Source organism: Excalfactoria chinensis, chromosome 3 (assembly GCF_039878825.1).
Source record: "Excalfactoria chinensis isolate bCotChi1 chromosome 3, bCotChi1.hap2, whole genome shotgun sequence".
Classification (NCBI taxonomy): Eukaryota; Metazoa; Chordata; class Aves; order Galliformes; family Phasianidae; genus Excalfactoria; species Excalfactoria chinensis.
The window spans coordinates 98,463,016-98,479,282 of record NC_092827.1 but is presented as its reverse complement, the minus strand read 5'-3'; the positions used below and the strand labels follow the sequence as shown (position 1 = coordinate 98,479,282).

General features: G+C 46.3%; 1 long non-coding RNA gene across 1 annotated transcript; it reads right to left on the bottom strand.

The window, feature by feature from the left end:
- Positions 1 to 365: 365 nt before the first annotated feature.
- On the bottom strand, positions 366 to 13,645 carry LOC140250724 (uncharacterized). Its single transcript, XR_011903247.1, has 5 exons — positions 13,542 to 13,645; positions 4,248 to 4,351; positions 1,985 to 2,122; positions 1,278 to 1,326; positions 366 to 520 (listed from the first exon to the last, which is right to left on the bottom strand). It is a non-coding gene; the product is annotated as an uncharacterized lncRNA (long non-coding RNA).
- Between the last annotated feature and the right edge of the window lie 2,622 nt (positions 13,646 to 16,267).

The window sequence follows — 16,267 nt, the reverse complement described above, 5'->3', positions numbered from 1 at the left end:
GCAAAACTTCACATAACCAGAACTGATAAAGTCAGTGTCTTGAATAGGCACAGAACAGTCAAGCTTCCCATAGCAGCGCAGATGCAGCATGGGTGCTGCCATCAGTCGTGCTCTCTCATGAGAGCCTCTCCCAGGCTTGGAAAAAAGGTGAGATTTGGAAAATAAACTGAAGCTTATCCTTCTGTGGGTCTACTACTATTCCCATGTAAATGTCAGGGTCTGCTCTCAGTGGCAAAGATGTTATTAGCCTTATGGCTACTAAGGAACTACTGCAACTGCAGAAGTGGTTTTCTTACATCTACTAAAGCAACACGAATTTCTGAGAAAGTCTGAAGAAAAATATTACGCTTGAACGTGGTCACAAAGGCAATAATAGAAATAAATATTAGAAGGAAAGCTGTAGGGGTTCTTTCAGCATCCTATGGATGCAGACAGAAAGGATGTGTCACTCTTCAGAGGATCACTTGCAGGGATGGCTCTTGTCCCAGTGACATGGCCTCGCATGCGATGCCCACTGAACCTACAAAGAAAAACAATAATAACCTTCAGTACTCTTTAGGGAATGCAAACACGCTGCTTTGCTGGCTTCGTTGTTTGCTGCACCTACTGCAACCACATTATCTCCATTTCCATTTCCTTGCCAGAGGGGCAGTCCCATTCCCCTCTATGCATCTTCTGGCCTTACAGAAATGCAAGCAGTGATGCTCCACTCCTACTGAGCACTTGTTCCCATTAAATGGCATTGCAAGGAACAGAAGTTCAGTATGGCTGAAGGAGTTGGCAGCAAGCTCCACGATCCCAATGCCCTCATCTCACAGCATGGAAAAGCCCCCAAATGCCCTCGGCAACCTTAGAGGACCAGGTTGTATCCTTCTGCACGCATTCATTCCAACCAGAGCCAGGATCCCAGGGGCAGCTGCTCCTGTACAGTGTCCCCATACACGTTCCCCAGCATCCTGGGGCGCGTGGACCCTCAGCAGTGGGACTGGGAGCACGCTGCCTACCTGGGATCTTATAAATCTTTCAGCTATCAGTCTCTCAGAGCTCCAAATGCAAAATCCAGCAGCCCGGGATATCATGTGGATTTATGAGCTGGGATTTATGAACCGGTCTGGATAAAATAAGAACTGACTTGGCTTTTTTTTTTTTTTTAAGGTTTGAGGAGAAGAAATAATAAAAAAATGAAGACACCATTCCCCCCCCCACCTTTTCAAAGCCTGTTTATAGAAATCTGCATGCATGTGGATGTAACATTCAATTATTTTGACTGTTCTTACCTTCATGTTTCCTGCTCCTGGCTGAGGTCGATCTCCCAGGGCTGCCTGCCTGGTGGGACAACAGGAATCTGCACAAATTGCCCCAAAATCACAGTCTCGAGCTGTTCCCTGCCTGCTTTGGGGCTGGGAAAGGTGCTGGTAAGTGCTCAGTGATTTCTTAATGCTTGTAAGCAGTGGGATGGCTCCCTAAAGTGACGCCGCTGCAGCTCTTACCCTGACACTTCCTTTCATCATCTTATTCCTGAGATAATTTTGCAGTCCTTGTTCTTTTTCATTGGTGGCAAGCTGTGTGTTCTGGGGTGGAACCTACAGTTGTGTGTGTGGTTTTACTTACACATCTGTGCATATTAATACGTGCGCTTATTCATCCACCAGTAAGCATCGTTGTGTATATAAGCATGTGTGTATGTGCACAGTATGTGTGTATGTATATGTATGTACATTCACATCTATGTATCTAAGCTGCCTGCCCGTTTACAGTGCACGCAGACATTTATGAGCATTATGAATGGTTGGTGCATTAAGCCTTTGATTAGAAACCAATACAAACTATCACTTTTTATTACTGCTCCCCAACTGTATGTACTTTGCGTGAGCTTTTACAAGCCCATCCCGAAGGACTTTCTCTCCTTATCTGTATTTCATGGCCTTCATTTCGATTTGCCTTATCTTAAAAACAACAACAACAAAGAAAATATGGTATTTACCTCAGTCAAGAGGAAAACTGCCAGACAGATTTTTATTGTCTCCTGCTCGACCCTTTTGTACCTCTGCCCACAATTTCTGGCTGATTATTTTTCAGCAGTTCTTGAGTTCACTCTCCATGTTACAGATCAGGGTTACTTCTTAGGGGAAAAAAAGAAAACAAAGAAAAGAAAAAAAAACAACAACACATTTACATGTATATATATATATAGATATATGTAGATATATAGCTCAGGTTTTCAGTCTACCACCTTCTCCATCCCCTTGGGTGCAGACTTGTCCATGAACCAGCAGAGCCGCACTGTGCCCGCACCTTCACCCAGCACTGCAGGAACCTTTGTGTGCACCCATCGACCCATCTAGAAGCCACGGGATGCTGTTTGCCCTGTGCACATAACCTCTTTGTGCCAATAGTTGCTCCCTAAGGCTCCTGCCAGCCACTTCAAAGGGAAAGGGCTGGGGAGAAATGCCCAGGGAGAGCTCCTGGTGTTGCCCCTGTTGCACAGAGGATGTGACACAACCACAAAGACACCGAGATGATGCTCTGGAGCAGCTGCATATTGCTCTGCACAAGAAAATCCATCTTTACACCATCTCTGATATCTGGGTGAGCTCAGGTGAAGCCACTTGCCCAAGCCAAAGAGCTCAAGCCAAGCAATCAAGTAGCCAAACAACAAAATGACCGTAGCCATTGGAGCATAGCCTGGAATTGCAGCGGTCTCAGCTGAGAACATGTCACCATGATGCAAGGAGCCAGGAAGGGCTTGGCAGCCAACATGAGCAGAGCAAAGCAGGTTTTCGGTGGCCCATTGTTGGTGGCAGTCTGGCTTGCTTTGCTGGAGCAGCCACTGCAGGGTGAAGCAAGAAGTTGCTCTTTGCTTTTAATTACCAGACATTTAGAGTGTTTTTCAGCATGACTCACGTCCCAGGAATAACTGAATTTGGAGTTTTTGTTTTCAGTGCAATCGAAGAGTCCACACCGCATCCGAGAAATAGATAAAACTGTTGCTTAAACTATCTATACATTATTTGCCAGGTATGTGTGGGCAGGGCAGCCACCTCCCCTGGTACCCAACTGCAGGTCTGAGCTCCTCTCCCCATCAGAGGGTGAAGGAGAGGATCCGTGCAAGGCACCGTGCCTGGAGCCCCCTCGGTTCAAAGGCGCCCAAGGAGATGGAGCTGGCCCAGGGATGGCTGGAGGCCACACAGACGGGAAGGTATGTAGCAATCCATTTATCACTTTGCAAATATTAGTGCTGCTTGCATTTGCTGCGGCAATATTTCTTCTTGGAAATTGGTGAAGTGAGTAATAACAATGTTATTTATTCTAAGACCTTGGAGCTGAGAAGCAATAACAGGGGGACTGTTCCCTTGAAAGCTTCGGAGGTGCTGGAAATAAAATGGGAGGGGGGGAAGGAATCAACCAACAAAGGGCTGGGGGAGAGAAAGGCACGTCAGAAAGCCATGGAGATCCGGGGTTTCATTTCATTGCCTAAAGAGAACCAAATGCATTTCATGACAATCTGTGCACAGAGGGCAGCGATGGGTATCCCACGTGCTCTGTTGGCACGGTCGTGGAGCTGCCGCCTTGCCTTTGCCTTACTTTAATTCCTTACTTGCCTTGCTTTTATTCCTCATTTCTACCCACCCCCCCACCCACCCCCCACCTCTTTTTTTTTTTTTTTTTTTTTTTTTAATTCTCCCCTTCTCTGCGTGGCTTATCTGAATATATAGGGTTGCCCTTTGCTCAGATTTATGGGTCGGGGCAGTGCTGTGTGTATTTACAGTCTCCCGACCTGAAGACCTACAGCTGAACAAGAGAAGGAGGAAACCAGGGCCCGTTCCATAAACAGAGACAGATACGGGGGGGAGGCAGGAGGAACTGCCAGCACTTAACATTTTTAACTATTTGGCCAAGCGAAGGAATTAGCGATTAGATTAGAGCCCAGGAAAAATGAGAAGCGGGGCAAAAGATTTCGGGGGGGAGAGAGCTGGGTCTGGCCAGGGTTTGAGGAGCACAGAGTTGGGGGAGTGCAAAGGGTTTTCCATTAAAAGACAGAGGGTTTACAGGAGGCTGTGCAGGGTGAAAGTGAGCTCCAGGCGCTTCAGTGGGAGCTATGCTTCCTTGGGCAGAGCTGAGGAACTCCTCTAAAGTGCAATTATGCTGTGAAGAGGTGGATTGCTTGGTCTGTGTTTATTCAGGTACTAATTGCCTCAGATTAAGGAAAAGGAAAGCCTTGCTCGGCCATAATAAATATTTCTTACGTCTATGGTTTGCAGGCAGAAGTTTGGTTCAGATGAGACGTATTTCAAAGGGCCCCGCGTTATCCAGCTTCTCTGATGTGAAAAGCAGCAAAAGTGGCAACAACCTGGAAAATAAACAAATGAAACGCAACGTACATAGGGGTCACAACACAGCGTAAGTATATCAACATGATGAACAGCTTTGATGAAAGTGGTAAACAAAACCACCCTCTCTTCCTGTGGCTTGTTTTACATTGCAATAAACCACCGACTCTATAACCTATCAGAACATGCTGAGATTTTATGCATCATTTCCAACTACTATTTGAACATTTGGTTTAGAGTAGTCATGAACTATAATTAATGGGATTTTTTTTTTTTCTCCCTGATAAAAAGCGTACTTTATTGGGGTTTATTACCTGTTGGTCCGAAGCTCCGTAGGTGATGTGAATTCATTGTGGGGCTGAGGACGAGAAGAAGGGAGGGGGCCTCATGGCAATGAGTTCACATCCACAGGAGTTTCACCTGGCCGCTGCCACCCGCAACGCCCATCCTACGTGCACATAGTGCTGCTCATTCCAAAGCCCGAGGAAAAGCAGCAGCAGAGCAGCGGATGCAATAGGAACGTGACCACGCTGCTATTGCCATTGTCCGTCCGCACGTTTCCATCGCTACTTTTTGAGCTGTACCACGTGCCAGAGAATAGCTGAGCTTGGAGCAAGGGCATCGTGCATCAACATCCCTGCTTGTGCAGAATGAGACCCAATTGAAATGTGAGGATGCTACCCGCTCCAGGTGCCAGCCCAGCTCAGTGCTGCCGTGAGTGAGCCGGTAGCGCCGAGCCGCCGGGCTCAGCCTGCCGGGGGTTGTGGGGGGGAGAAGGAAAAAAAAGAAACAACAGGCACCACAAAGAACATTGAGATGAATGGCTCTATTTTATGAGCCATAAAAGTTTTATTCATCTTGACACCGAAACAGGTTTAGGCAGCGAGTTGACACGCCTTAAATAAATAAGTGGAATTAATTCCCCGGCTCTTGAAACAATAGCGGCGTGCATGTCACGCCGAGTGCTGCCCCATTGTTTCCCGTGGCTGCGCGATATTGATATTATTTGTGTTTTTCCGTGCGGCTTCCTCTGGGGCCTGGTTGATCCACTTCAGATTCTTCCCCTGTTTTATTAGAGGTTGAAAAAGGTTCAGGACCTGGTTGTACCGCGGCTCCCACCGACAGCTCAGGAACCAGTTTGGCGTCTGGTTTGTCTGTTGTTTTACTGCTGACCTTCAGCTCAACTTTCCCCCCTGACCCCAGGAGGCATCTATCATGACAAGAGGCTGTTTAACACAAATGGTGCCCATTTATAGGGGAAGAAAGTCAGAAGATTTCCTTTTTATGAAGAATTTGGTTTTTCACCCCTCTTTTCTCAGTCACCACAGGTGAAATCCCTCCCAGCAGCTGGCTTATGAAATAATGCGAGGGGAGGCCGTAATGAGCTGAAAGCACCCTCAGCTGGAGATAAATATATGCAAATGAGATGCACAAACAAAGGAGCCTGGACAGAGAAATATCTGCAATTCCAGCAAAATGCTGCCTGCAGCTAGAAGATGAACAGCTTTGATAAAATGGTAACAAAAAGCACCTTTTTATCCTCCAGCTTGTTTTACATTGCAATAGCCCATTGTTATTGTAACCCAGCGGAGCATGCAGAGGCTTTTCTGCGCCGGTTCAAAAAAAAAAAAAAGAAAAACCTGTTTAAACATTTGTTTTTAAGGCATTCAGGGGCGATGATCAATGCGCTGTTTTGTTTTGCTGCCGGCTGGGGGTATCGCTGCTCGGTGCGGTTGGCTGGAGGCTCCCGGTGCCGTTCCCGGTACCTGTTGGGCTCTGCGCGGGGCTTGGGTGCGCCGACACTGCGGAGCTTATGGATGGAGCTGGGGGGCCATTGGTTTGGGGGGGGAAGATGGGGGAGGTGACCGGGGGATAACCAGGCGTGAGGCTTCCCAAAGCAGCACCCGAGCAGGCGGTGTTAATGAGCGCAATCAAGCCTCGGAGCGAATGCGGAGGCAGCCATCGAGCATGCTGATTTTAATAAGCTTTTTCCAAAGGCAATCGCTAACTTTTAAAACAAGGTCTTCTCGTTGTTCAATGTAATTGTTTGGGGTTCGTGCGTTGCCAAAACAAGCTAAAATATGCTTTCAATATGCAGAAGTAGCGTATCTAGACCGTGTTTTAAATTAGCCCTGCATTGGGTGGCGGGGGGCGGAGAGCAGGGGGCTGCCTTCAGATGACTTTAAGGCATTTTCCAAGCAGGGTCGGTCGCTCCCAAATAACACCTTTGTATTCTCACCTCTGCCCTTACGGCTCCCCACGTGTGTCCATACGGATGACTACAGAAAGCAAGCCCCGTCCTTTGCCATTAGTTGAAACACGGAGAGAAAGGCAGAGCAAGGCAGCACAGCAATGCCCCGCAGCCCCTACCTTCCCGGCACTATTACATAGGTTGTTATACGTTTATAAAGGGAGCAGGACACCATCAAGTTTGGGTAGCCCTTTCCTTGGGGTACCAAGCACAATTTTTAGAAGAAAAATTGACTTACCTTTTAGGGAAAAAAATAAATTATATATATATATATATATGCATGTAAAAAATCCGCCTCTTACAACGCTACACGGCTTTGGTACTTAGAGATGTTAGAGCAGACAAGGGTCGGGTTCCCCGATGCCAAGCAGATCTCCTAATTTCTCACAGCCTCCTCCTGTGGTGCTTTTGGGGCCGGATGGGAGAGGAAACGTTTGTGAGCGCAGCCCTGACCCCTGGGAGCCGGCTTGCCGCAGCCGGGCGCCCCGGCGCGGGGCTTCAGGAGTTAATGGAAGTTGGTAGGGCCGGGAGCCGTGCTTTTTGCAGCCCAGGTTTGCGGCGGTATAATTATGTTCAACCGCTGTTGTTTGAAAAGGGCAAGCGGCATCTTAGGCGCAGAACAATGAAATTACAGCCGAGATTTAGGTTAGCAAAAGCCGTCTTCTGCGAGGCTTTTATGATTCATTATTTCCCATTAAATACAGTATTAGAAGTGTACACCAGATAGCTCATGGTTGCTGCGCTCAGAGCACATTATCTATATTACACAGGTCTGGGGAGCAGAATTAGAAAACTTTGGGGGAATGAGCAATATGTGTTTGCTGATAGAAGTACCATATGGCTCATCTTCCTCAATTGCTTTCATTGCGACTCCGATGCTGGAGAAATTAAAGTTTTATTTGATGTGGCACAGCTTAATGAACTGTCTTCTGTTAGGAAAATTGAATATGTTTCCTGTTATTTGAGCACAGAGCCCTCATGGTTTTGGCTGATGAGGGATGCATTATGTATTGTTTATTTAGCATTTTGAAAACAAAAGCAGATATTGGAGGTAAAATTGATTACCGCAGGATGCGTTATATCATCCCATTTTTCTTTCTCTCTTTCTTTAATTTACGACACCGCCTATTATTTTTACGACAGCCTTTTTCAGTTCTCCCCCCACCCCCCCACTCTGAAATAAAGGGGGTTTGGAGGCACAGTGCATCTCTCGGCTTTGTTTAAAAGCAGCATTACAGTTTTTAGGGCTGCGGTCCTTACGTGCTCCCTGTGCACCGACCCAGCTGCGCTTTGTTAAAGGCAGCCCCGCTGCTGCTCTTCTGCCTCGGCAGGAACACAGAAAGGGGAGCAGCCCCCGATCCCCCCACTTCCCGAGGTGGCAGGAAGGGTTAATAACTGCAGGACGGCGGTGGCCTAAGGGAAGAGGTGGGTGTAGGGGAGCATGGGGTGGAGTGGGCAACACGACCTGCTGCTTTTGCATTGTTTGTCGGCAGCAGGAGATAAGTTAGTGATGGAAAGGTGGCTTGGATAAAAGGAAATAGTATATATTTTGTGGTGTTGAATTGTTTTGTAATGTAGGCACGCACTATGGTGTGCGTGCTCTAGCAATACCATGGGGGTACTTGTTCTCTCATAGCAGCCCTGCAGCAGGAAGAGTCGTATATGCTCTTCAGGTTTGTGAGAAGACAATTGTATTGAAATATACTCCGAAACTTCAAGAGAAAATGATCATCTTTGGGGTATGTTATTCATATCAACCCCTCTTCTTGTTGCTGATATCGATCTCCCAGCGGAAGCAAGGAGCAGGGAGCCCAGAGGCAGACCCAGGCAGGCTCTCGCCCTCTGCTCTGGAGACAGAGATTTGTCCTGGGTGCCCCGGAGGACGCTGGCACCACGCAGAACCCAAACCCCATCCATTATCAGACAACGTCCCAACATGTTTACAGCGGTAGGCACAACTTCCATTGACGTCAGCAGGGCTCGTGCTCCAGATGGGAGGGCAGGAGCCTGCCCCACACCTTCCTAAATGCGGGGGAAAAGAGAGGAAAAAAATAGGAGAAAAAAAAAAAAGAAGTTGCTGGTATTAGAGAGAGCGCCTTGCTGTTGAAAATGTCTCGGAGTGAAGTGGTTCAGCAGCAAAAGCAGGGCAAACAGGGACTAGAAATATTTTCCATTCTGCAGGGCTCTTCAAACAGCGCCCTGCCATGATTTCAGATGGGCTCAGAAATAAATAAATTACAGAAGGAGCCAGGGGGAGAGAGGGAAAAATGGAGGGGGGGGGGGGAGAATAAAGGATTACACTGCAGCCAATGCCGGAACCGCAAAAACTTCATTGTCAGACAGATATATTTCCTGGGGAAGAAAATGGTACATTTTTATGAAAGGCTGCTCCGTGACAGGAGCCTCCTTTGAGGAAGACCATTATGCGTTGTTATCAGCGTGGCGTAATTTGACTGTTGACAAAGTATCTGTGGCAGTGAGAATGAAAGCAGTTAGAAGTGTGTCGGGTTGTAATCAAGAAGATGCTTAGCTGTGCAACGCTGCATCTTGAGCAGATTTGAATCAACATTGCCTTGAGGGGACACACACCCACACACGCGCGCGCACACACACACACACACACACACACACACAAAAGTCCATTAATTTTTTAGTGGGAAAATTAGAGTGGCACTTGATGAAGTGAAATTTGACATGCGTTAATTGCTCCGCAGCTCTCCTAATTAGAGATTCTTCAAATTCTTTTAGTGCTGTCAGGCTGATGCTGCATTGTCTTGGCTGGACAAGTGGCAAACCTGCAAAGTGGGCCGAGCAAGGCACTGAAGCTGGGCATATCGTCCTGTGTGTTCCATGGCAGGCCTGGGCAGGGCACTGGGGGACAGGGCGAGGATGGGGAAATCCTTCTTCCTGATCAATAAGGATCAGCGCTTTAACAGAGCTGGCTGAAAAAGATGAAGCTGAAGGGAACCGCGGAGCGTGCCCTCAGTGGTGGAGCTTTAAACAAACCTTTCCCCTCTGTTAAACCTGCACCGTGCAGGATGTGTCACCCCGGGCTCTGTTTATAGTGCAGAGATCAGAGCAGTGCAGTGCTGTTCTGCCCTCGGTGCAGGCAGTGCCACGCGTGGGGCTGGGCCTGGACACGGCTTTTGCTTTTGTTTTCCCCTCCCCACTCACTCCTACCCTCCCTTAGCCTCTGACCCCCTCTTAATTCATTAACATATTGAATTTTTTCAATTTTCCATCTTCTTGCAATAACAATATTAATGCCGGGGCCGAGGCTTGATTGGAGCTAAATTACTTGTTACCTGCTGGCATTTATTTATATGGCATTGAATTATAAAGCTTTGCTATTGTCATGCCTTGGGCGAATTGTTTATGACACCAGTAATAGGAGTAATTGTTATTGTTGAAATTACCTGTCAGCTACCCATAGCAGTGGCCCTTGTCCCACTGACAAATAGTGACAGGGGAGAGGGATCCTCCGCACGTCCTCCTGATGACTTCTCCTCTGATAATAAGGAGTGCAGGGCCTCTGATAATTTGCCTGTCACTGCCGAGCGCAGCTCAGAGAGAGTTGGCCAAATTGTTGTCATTCACTTTGACAAAGACAGCAAAACGCTCTGGAGCAGGAGGAGGATTATCAAAATAAATGAAAGCGCTTACACGTCCTTTGTTTGGTGTTTTTTGTGCCTCTGTGTTTTTCCCCTCCTTCTCCACTTGCCCGCCTTTATGCTGGGCTGTAAAGAGGGGACCTGCATCGTGCCCGTATGCTTTCCCTGCAGCGTGGGGGACGGCAGGGCTCGTGCCATTCGCTTTCTGCTGCCCTCAAATACCTGGCTTCCCTAATGTAAAACTATTCTTTTTTTCTGTTTTTCCCCTCGAAGGCTGCCCTCGTCTCAGGAACTGCAAGATAAATGTTTGGGTGTTGTTTCTACAGGGTGGATATTTTTGCTGTTTCTATTATTATTATTATTATTATTATTATTATTATTATTATTATTTTGGCTTGGTTTCTCTCCCACGCCAGGCAGTGGCACTGCTATCAGCTTTCATGCCCTCGTGCCATCATCTCCCACAGTCTCTGCCCCAACCCAGCGTCTCCTCCTGCAGAGGAGGTGCTGCAGCAATAACGAGGTGAGGTGTGGCAGAGCTGGGCTGCCCACCCAACCTGGAGCGCCCACACCACATCTCCCCCGCTTGCCTCGTGGCAGCACTGAGCACTGCAGCTGAGTTTCATGCCCAGGGAATGACCACTTGGGGATGCTTTTAGCAATGGGCAAACCCTGATGGCAAGGCATTGCTGATCCACACCGACATCCGTGGGCCCAAGCCTTGCTGTGCTTGCTCACACGAGGAGCCAGGAATTTCAGCAGTGCCAAACCAAACTGCAGACTTTGACTTCGCGTGGGTGCAGAAAGCGTTTGTTCCATTCGTAACAATTGGGCTCAAGCACATAATTTAGCCAAATTATCAGCTGCCTCCATCTTTCCAGGGAATGAGCGCAAACAATGTTTTAGGAACAGACATCTAAATTTAGTAGGTTTTGAATAATTGATAGGATCGGGTGTCAGAAGATAGAAACTTATGTTTCTCATCATCCCAAAGCGTTTTCTCGTTCCTCCCACCCCTAAATGAAGCCACTTTGTTTGCAGTTAAATACAAGGAAGATGTCCACTTAACAAGTCTAAAATTGTGATACCATTAAGGGGTTTTCCACAGTAATAAAACGCGGGGACATGCCTGGGAACGCGATCTGTAAGGCTGATAATTTTCAAGAATGCGGCTTGTCCTTGCTTTGTCTGGGGAGAGACACACCAGCAGTCCCGGGAGGGGGAAAAAAAAACAAGGCACGCTTCAAAATGAAGATATTGAGGATGTGCGATACATTTCAGGGTGGTGCTGGAAGCTCCTATTTGATGCTTTACCTATAAAGCCTAAATTGAGCCTCCGAGGGATGGCGGTGCGTCTCCTGCTCCTAGTTCCACCAAAAACCAAAATAGGCTTTAAATGGCAACGCTATGAACAACCCGAGTGCGCTGCTGTACGCAGCGATCGTCGTCCTCCTTCATTCCCCCCCTACATTCCCAAACACGGAGCCAGCATCGGGATAATGCAGCTTTACATCCAAAGCTCATCGGAAATGTAAACTTTGAGCGAATAGCGATGGCTCGTGTGGCTGCATTGCTGAGGTGGCTGGCAGCAAATTCCTTTCTCTTCCTCCCTCCCTTCCACGCGGCGTTTTGAAATACCCGTCAGTGTCAAAGGAAACTGCGCAGAGCGCTGCTGCTGCTGCTGCTCTAAATAAGGCAGAGCAATGTTGGGAGAAACGTCAAAAAAAAAAAAAAAAAAAAAAAAAAAACCAACACAAAAAACCCCTCCACGGATTAAAGTGACATTTCTGTACCACGTCAAGGCGAGTGACAAAGCTTCGTGTTTTGCATAATTTCAAAGAGAGATCCTTCATAAAACATCCAGTGTATAAACAGGCAGCGGGCTTTTGTTTTAAACATTTAAGATCAAAAGTTCTGGTAAGGACGATTAATATTGCCTATTAAAAGCCTGTGTTATTCTTAGAGGTACATTTTGTGGTCACTGACTGTAAATAAAAGCAAAGGATCCGAGTCCTGGTTTCTCACTAGCGCACCATCTAGAAACACGAAAAGGCGATTTCCAGCATTTTTTTCCCCCCTTAAGTTGCTCTTAGATGTGTTTGCCGAATAAACCGGATTAACTGTATTTAAAACAAGAGATAAAGAACAGATTTTGATTACTCTGCACAGGCTGCAGGGTTTCCACTCTCCTCTCAACATGCTCCTCTCAACACGCTCCACACCCGGGACAAAATATTTACATTTTACCTTTTTTTTTTTTTTTTTTTTTTTTTTGACACTTTCTACAATAAGCCAAAAATCCCGGCAATGCTACAAGGATGGGGTCAATGGGGAGCACTGGAAACAGCACGTTCCCCCCCACCCCCCTTTCTGTTCCTGTCCAAAGGCCGGCACGTTCCTCCTGCGACTTTTGTTTGCGGTTCGGCAGCAGGATTATGGAGCGGGGAGGGACGCACTCACTCAGCTGAAGGAGCTCGCATCGCATCTGCCTGCCTGCAAAACTCCACGGCTGCTGATAATCCAAAACTAATGGCCGGAGCGTGGCCGTAAGAGCGAGGCTGCTCGCAGCTGAATTTCAATGGGTGCTCGCTCAAAAAACTAGGTACAAAGAAAAGAATTTAGACAAATTTGCCTCTTAACCTTTAAAGATTTCCTGCCTATTCCAGTATGTCCTTTATTGCATTAATTTTTTATTTAAATTACGCCATTAACTGGATATGAATTTATCAAGAATACATATATTGATTTATAAAACAGTATCATTAATTATTATAATAGCTAGATGTAGCTGATATTACAAAGCCATTTAAAGGTTTTTAATATAACTTGGACATACGTAGATAGATAGACATTATGGACAAGACTACAATTTAAACTGGCTACCAGCAGTTAATGAAATCCTTGATTTATCTTCTCGTTTAGAGATTGATTATATTGTTGCTTTGCAAAACTATTTATTTTGTGCCATTTTTCAAAGGACGCCTCAATAAAAGAAGAAGGAAAAAAAAAAAAGATAAATAAAATATTCAGTCAATTCTCAAAGCATATTTGGTTTTATATTTTCTTTCCTAATGCTGCCCTTGATAATTTATCACAAGTTTGGAACCTCGTCACCTTCACAAAGAATCAGCTTCCATGAGAGCAGCTCTGTGTTTACAAATGCACAATTTCACATATTTGGAGAAAAATAAATAATAATAATAATAATAATAAAAGGAAAGGCTGTTTGTTTTTTTTTTTCCCAACAACACTGTGCATTATTTCATAAAACAAAAAGCAACAAAACGCCTTCCTGGCATAGATTCCTTAGGCGTATTTTTGTTCAAGCTGTGGAAAAATGGCACTTACCCTAGTGCTGCAAAGCAGGCAGTCATGGAGAGCATTTTGATTTAAAATGCAATCTGAAGAGAAGAGAGAAAAAAAATAAAAGGAATGATATAAACAAACAATACACCGCTTTCAAGTTACTCCTAAAATGTTCCTAGATTAACTAATACATTGAAAGTTTAAATCTTTACACATTGTTCTTGAGGGGCTATGTCTCTTGACTCTTTATTTATATCACTTATTCTTGTCTGGCAACATATGTTCCCGATTTATTATAGTATTTTTACTGTTAGCCAGACAAATGTAAGGGCTAGCTGAGAAGAGTAGTTTCATCTGATGAGTTTAACAATTGCAGGGCATCCTTGAGGGTTAGCCAATGGGCTCTTTTGAAGCTATAATACTCACCATTAACCGTTTGGATGCTGAAATATTTGCATTGTCCAAGTTGGGGCTTCCCCTTGCGAGCCTCTTTGTTTCAAGCAGGCTCTCAGGCACACATACCGTGATGGGTGAGAGCTGCCCTCCAGCAAGCACTCCCATACATGCCTGCACCGTGCTGCTAGAGGCAGTGTGCCACCAGCCTGCAGTGTGTGTGTGTGCCACCCCTCCTGAAGTGTGTGTGCCCCCCTCCCGTGGGGTAAAGGAAAAAGAGTGCAGCAAATAATTCTTACAAAGTCTAAATGTAGAGTGTGTGGCACAAACATCAGCTGTGGGTGCGCAGTTCCCCAGCGTCATTACTTTTCCACCTTTTTGATGGAGAAGAAGGCATTTTCCATCAAAGCACATCCCCAAAAACCATGTATTGGAAATGGACGCCGTGACACCTGGAGGAAAATGTGGCAAGGAGCTGGGTGCTGCATTTTACACATCTCATGTTCAAGCATTTCATTCCAGAGTAGGAACCCGTTCCTTTCCCTCTGTTTCCTCTCTCATATCTCTCTCTATTCAATGCCTAGAGGCTCCCACATCTCCCCTGGAAACCAGCATGTTTGCCACCACCAGCACTCTTTGCTTGAGTACTCAAGCAGGTTCCCACATCCATCTAGACCTGGGGATGTCTTGCAGGGGGTTCCTAATGTCATCCCACATCCACAATTCACAGCCTTCAGCCACACAGTCCAACCACAACACCCAGCAGCACAACCCACCATGGATGGCATCTATCCCAGGATGCTCAGAGAACACAGGGGCAAATCCAGAGCAGGCTGTGGGGCACACACAGTACTTCTTGCCCTTGGGAAATAAGTCAGATATTGGTGATAGAAGACAGCTCTGAAAAGTTTCAGTCTCCTTGCATCCTTGGGAAGCATGACTATGTAAAGCTTGCACAAGGCCACATTTTCAGGGTGGCGATCTGCTGGGGAACAAGACGCAGCAAGAAAAATGCACCATTTCAGGGAGAATGAGTATTTATAAATGAGTAGTAAATGTAGTGATTTAAATACTCTGGAGTTCTTGGAAAGGAGAATACGACTTGGTGGACCGGGGCACGTCTCCTGCTGTCACTGGTGGAGCCTTGGCCAACACCGTGCAACACAGTTGTTACTGGGAGAAGTACTCCCATGTTATTTCACTTTGACTAAACAGAAGTTGAGTTGTCCCGGGCTCAGCTGTTTGTTTTTACCCTTTAAAAATGTTCCCTATGCTTATTGCAGGGGGGGGGTTGATAAGAAGCTGAACGTCCTAAAAAAGGTTTGGATTCTGACACACGAAAAGTACTGCATGGAGGTGGAGTTTTTTCTTCCCACTCAGTTTTCTATAGCCCAATTTCTACTTAATTTTTTTTCCCCTCTAAATTAAATTTTAATTGCATCTGTCTGACCTCCTGCTGCAATTTTCAGCCCAGAACAACCCATTGGGGGCAAGGCTGAAGTATGCAGTGGCACCGGCCATGGAGGGTGTGGGCACAGCAGGACAAATGCTGCCAGGACTGGGGGGCTTTACCCCCATTGCTCCAAAGGCTGCTTTTAGGCAGGTGCCTCTGGGTGTCCTGGACAAGCATCAAAGTTGTTGTTACCGGGGCTTTGAGCGTGTGGCTTAACACCCATTTAGCGTTCCATTTTAAGGAGGTTTCTGGCAACTTCATAATTAAGCTAATAACCCCTCCTGATCTCGTGTCACCCTCCCCCCAGCACTTTTGTTGTGGGGTGGGGAGGGAGGGTGGGAGAGCAGCGCAGTCCCTCAATCACTCTCTCTGTTTTGTCCATCACCTTGGTTTCTTTCCCCTGTTTTTGACCTGCACTTTTTCTGGATCAGACACTGGCAGGTTGAGAGGTAATAAGAACCAGATGGACAGAGTCAGAAATTGCCCAAATGGGTACGAGAATGTGGGGAGCTGTCAGGCATGGAGAGAAGCTGGAATTTTTCAGCAATAAAATGGGATTTATCGCCACTCTACCACAGTCATTGCCGACAACCGTTTACCTTGACAGAAACCCCATTCCACCAGGCCACGCCGATGCAGATTTCTTCTTTTTTTTTTCCCAAAGAGTGATGATTGGTATTTGTTCTAAGGCTCAAATGGCCTGCACTAAAGGTGAAGCATTAGGCCAAAGTCCTGTATTCCCTACTGAGGCAAATGAACCTGCTAAAATAAGTTCCTTCCACAATAGCTGTGTAATTGAAACCAGAAAGTGAGAGAATTTGATAAATTGCTTGACCCTGAAGGAATGTTAAGGTCATAAATTTTCATTGCATTTTTTTTTTTTTTGCCTCTTTTTTAGGGGAAAAAAAAAAAGAAAAAAAAA